We start from the raw sequence: 4,998 nt of genomic DNA, 5'->3' as shown, positions 1-4,998 counted from the left end.
AAAACTGGATGCACTTATTTCTGTGGTCTCTTCCTGGAATTCTTCCCTTAGGTTTCTGATTAATTCCATTATGTTCCTAATTAAATGTCACCTCCATAGAGGAGTTTCTCCTAAGCTCTCTAAGTAGAGCTCTTGTTCTTCCAAGACATTTTCTATCCCTTCATCCTGGTCAATTTTCTTCATAGCATTTACCACTATCTGATACTATATTAGTTACATATCCATGTCTTTGCTCTTGTCCTCTGTGTATTACTATATATTTAGTATCTGCAGACATGTCTGGCAGGTAATGGCATATAATAAACACTTCCTGAATGAAAGAATGATTGCTTTCAATATTGGACTGTTATTGATTTTATGATCCAATATCATCTAGTATCATCTCCTTCTTTCCTGTTTTTGTGATCCTTCTTCAGTTTTTAGTCTTCAGCAAAAGTGGGCTCATTTTATTTCCTCTTATTCATCTCCTCTCCAATTACTGCCTTAAATCTAACAAATCTGACTGTGGATATACTGTGGTTAACTTCTAAAGACAAATAAACATAGCTTCAGTTGTCTTTCCTGATAATTTGCTCTTTCCATGACCCATTAGGACATTAAAAAAAAAAATGAATATACTTTCCACAGTTTGTTGTTGATGTTCTTCCTCCTCCTCCCTTCCCCCTTTTCCTTTCTGCCCCACTGCCAACCCACACCCCCTTCTTCTTGTTGTTCTTCTTTTCTGGGATTAAGTCTTCTGATTTTTATGTAGTCACAACCTCAAAGTGCATCTCTCATTAAGTGCAAAATCTAGAAAGGGTATTAATGTTAGATTGTCTTTGTGAGTTTACACACATGATGACAGAAATATAAAGTACTTTGTTTTCCTTTCAGATCTTCAACTAAAGACATTGATTCAGAAGAGAAGGAAATTGTGGTTTGGGTTTGCCAAGAAGAGAAGATTGTCTGTGGATTAACTAAACGCACCACCTCTGCTGATGTCATCCAGGCTCTGCTGGAGGAACATGAGACGGCATTTGGGGATAAACGATTTCTGCTGGGGAAGCCCAGTGACTACTGCATCATAGAGAAGTGGAGAGGCTCAGAAAGGGCTCTTCCTCCACTAACCAGAATCCTGAAGCTCTGGAAAGCATGGGGAGATGAGCAGACTAATATGCAATTTGTTTTGGTTAAAGCTGATGCTTTTCTTCCCGTTCCTTTGTGGAGGACAGCTGAAACAAAATTAGTGCAAAACACAGAGAAACTGTGGGAGCTCAGCCCAGCAAATTACATGAAGACATTGCCACCAGAAAAAACAAAAAAGAATAGTCAGAAAAACTTTTTGGAAACTGGCTAAAAATTAAGCAGGACATAGTTTCTCATGACCGAGAAAATATGGAGACATTAGTTCATCTGATATCTCCCAGGATCATACAATTCACCAGCAAGTCCAGAGAATGAAAGAGCTGGATCTGGAAATTGAAAAGTGTGAAGCTAAGTTCCACTTTGATCGGGTAGAAAATGATGGGGAAAATTATGTCCAGGATGCGTATCTCATGCCCAGTTTCAGTGAAGTCGAGCAACAGCTGGACTCGCCGTGTGAGGAAAACCAGATTCTGGAAGACCTGAGTGAAAGGGATGGAATTGTACAGCTGGAAGAACGACTGAAATATTACAGAGTGCTCATTGATAAGCTCTCTGCAGAAATAGAAAAGGAGGTAAAAAATGTTTGCATCGAAATAGGTGAAGACGCAGAAGGGGCAGCTGCTAGTGAACTGGAAAGCCCTAATTTAGAAAATGTTAAGGGTGATTTGGAGAAAAGCATGAAAGTGGGTTTGAAAATCCACTCTCATTTGAGTGGCATCCAGAAAGAGATTAAATACAGCGACTCACTGCTTCAGATGAAAGCAAAAGAATATGAACTCCTAGCCAAGGAACTCAATTTGCTTCACATTAGCAACAAAGATGGCTGCCAGTTAAAGGAAAACAGAGGGAAGGAATCCGAGGTTGCCAGCAGCAGTGGGGAGGCTCCTCCCTTTACTCAAAGGGCATTTAAAGCGTATACAAATGACACAGACTGGGACACTGGCATCAGCTCCAACCACAGTCAGGACTCAGAAACAACTGTAGGAGATGTGTTGCTGCTGTCTACATAATTCAAATGGTTCTTTCTGACCTGCTTTAATACTGTTCATGTTTGTGGAATTTAGTAAGAAACTATTTTAAGTATAAATTATTAAAAATGAATAAATCATGTTAAGGTATTCAGTCATTAATACAAACTAGTGAGATTTGTTTTGTTTTTGGTAAAATATTTCCAATATACCTTTAATTATCATAGGTTCAAGCAGTGAACTATTTATTAGGAATGCAGCAGATCTAGCTTATTTAATGGGAATTATTTGATAACCTCCTATAGCTTCTATAGAAAATGAATTACATAAATGTTAAAACAATTCTCAACATTACACAAAACATTGAAACTGTACGCATGGAGAATTAAAATTAAAATGTGTTGTAATAACTTTTTCAACATTTTATAGTTAGAATGTTTAAATCTGTGAATTATATAATAGCTATTATGTTGTAACTGCATTCATTCCAATTTTAGTTCTTTTAATATTTAGATTTTATATCATATCATGTCTGCCATTTCCTCTACCCTTCTATCTATTTAACCCTATGCAACAGGTGGCTCTTGGGACATGTGTAAGTCATGGCAGAGGATCAGAGTGGCTCTAGATGAGGCCAGTCCAAACACTGCATACAAACAACGACTTTTCTAAAGAAACTTATATTACGAGTTATACATTGGCTTTTGCTGTCTGGTAATCTAGGTCTTATAAATAATAAAACCAATGTTTTGTACGTGTTCATTCTTTGAGTGATGTACGTGTCAGAGAAGAAATCAAAGAGTCAAAGTATTGTTTCTTTATTCTCTGTTTACCTAAGTTGAAGCAATAAAGTTGAAGTGATAAAATTCAGTGTTCCTCAAATGGATAAAATAGTGTTCTGTATACCCAAATTATTAGCATTTGTCTCTGAACATAAAGAGGGAAACTCACGTGATAAAAAGACTTATTTTGGTATACTATCACCGAAACTGTCTTTTGTAGTACTTTATCTAAGGTGCTTAAAAGAAGCTAGGTATTTAAAAAAGCACTAGCACCATCCCAAGCATTCTAGTAAAAATCCGTGAATTGAATGGATTTTTTAGGTTCTATCTTGACCGACAGTCATTATAGTGCCAGGCTACATTTGGTTGCCTGATTTTAATTAGAGATATATTTTCTCCCTCCTGTCCTTCTTTTCTTCCTCACTTCTCCTCTGCCTGCTACCTGCCTTTCTTTCCTCCTTTCCTGATTAGATTGCTCCCTTCCTCCCTGACAGTGAACATGGGAGGTAATCATATGCAAAACAGTTTTATCATTTTTTGTACTATTAACTGAGTCCTTCTGCAGTTTATCTTATTTTATTTTTTTAGCTGACACTTGCCCTACATGTCAGGGTATGTAAGTAGAAATGTTATTTCACGTAGTTCTAATTTGTGGATACTTGGTTAAGATTCCCATTGTTTCCCATTTCTTCCCTTTTATTCATACGATAGTGCAGGTTTTAACTCAGTATTCTTTCCTTTTGTTCCCACTTTTAAATTTGAAAGAATTTGATTTTTAACAATTCTATCGCTGAAATTTTCTTATCTTGTTCTTTCATTCCTTCCTCCCTCAGTTTTCCACCCAACTTTGAGAAATTATTTAGAATTTCCATAGTGTTACAATTTTCAGGAACATCTGTTATCATTTCTTGTATTTGAAGTTGGCTGACAAGATAGGAATTTAGGTTCCATGGAAATTGTGATAAACACTAAGTAATAATGCTAACATGGGCTTTTTAAAAAAGAAATAATCAAATAAATCACCTTTGAAAGGAAACTTTACCTGTCTAATAGCTATTAAATCATTAAACAAAAGGTTAAGCTATTGACATATTCATTGTTCACTGCTAGGGATTAAATTCAGATCACTATAAGTGATAAGCCCATTGTAAAATTGTTTTCTTACATTGAAAGTAATCCCTTTGGATTACTCTTGTGTTTAGTGAGAAAATAAAGGAATACTGCCTATCTCCTTATGTAATCTCACTAGTTACTTGAATTCAGAAGAGGTTCTGAAAAGAAATAAAACAGGAAAAATAATTTCATTTCAAAAACAGAATTAACTTCTGCTTTTATATTGGTAAGTATAGTGATGCATTCTAAAGGTCAATTGTTCTATATTTTACAGTAAACAATCTTTAAAACTTTTAGTAAAAGGCAGAAATATTGATTTTTCAATTCACTTTAGAATTTTGATTTGATCTTTAGTTATGTAAATATGTTAGTGCTTTTGATCACTATATGTTAAACCATTAATTAGTTACCATGGTGAATTTCTAATTACAAAAAGAAATGTTAAAATACAGTGCCCTCATGTTTCTATTGAGGTATTCATTATTGAATCAAATAAGAATTAGAGTTATGAATACAGGATTTGATAAAATTTTAAGGCTTTTATTATCAATAGAGTCTTTAAAATATTTATAAATCCCTCAGTAAAATGACAGGTTAACTATGAAATGGCTATATACAGCTAGAAGAAGCAAACCAAACCCAACTTCTTACTATACATTTTTATAACTAAACCTGGATTTTCACAGATGGTACCTTGCTTATCCTTCCATTGGGGATAACTGTTTTTATTTACTTTTTTTCTTCATTAACCTTCTACTTAAGTGTTCCCATTTTCTCAGTGCTTCAATATGCTCTTTTCTCTAAAACATTTTTTTGCATTCCACCAGTTATAGTCTCTTATCTCTGAACCCATGAATATTTTAGATGAACTTCTCATTTAGTTCAGCATTTATATTCTACCCTAGGTTATACTTATTTATGTGTTTATATCTAATTTCTCTTTCCCCACAGAATCCTTATCAAGCTACCTTATCATTTGTCTTGCTAACTTTGGTCTCTCCCACCAAACC

General features: G+C 34.8%; 1 pseudogene; it reads left to right on the top strand.

Moving 5' to 3' along the window:
* The first annotated feature begins 275 nt into the window (after positions 1-275).
* On the top strand, positions 276-2,135 carry LOC143389634 (ras association domain-containing protein 9-like; annotated as a pseudogene).
* The last annotated feature ends 2,863 nt before the right edge of the window (positions 2,136-4,998 follow it).

Source organism: Callospermophilus lateralis, unplaced genomic scaffold, assembly GCF_048772815.1.
Source record: "Callospermophilus lateralis isolate mCalLat2 unplaced genomic scaffold, mCalLat2.hap1 Scaffold_63, whole genome shotgun sequence".
NCBI lineage: Eukaryota > Metazoa > Chordata > Mammalia > Rodentia > Sciuridae > Callospermophilus > Callospermophilus lateralis.
Note: the sequence above shows the minus strand (reverse complement) of the source record. Positions and strands in the feature narration are given on the sequence as shown.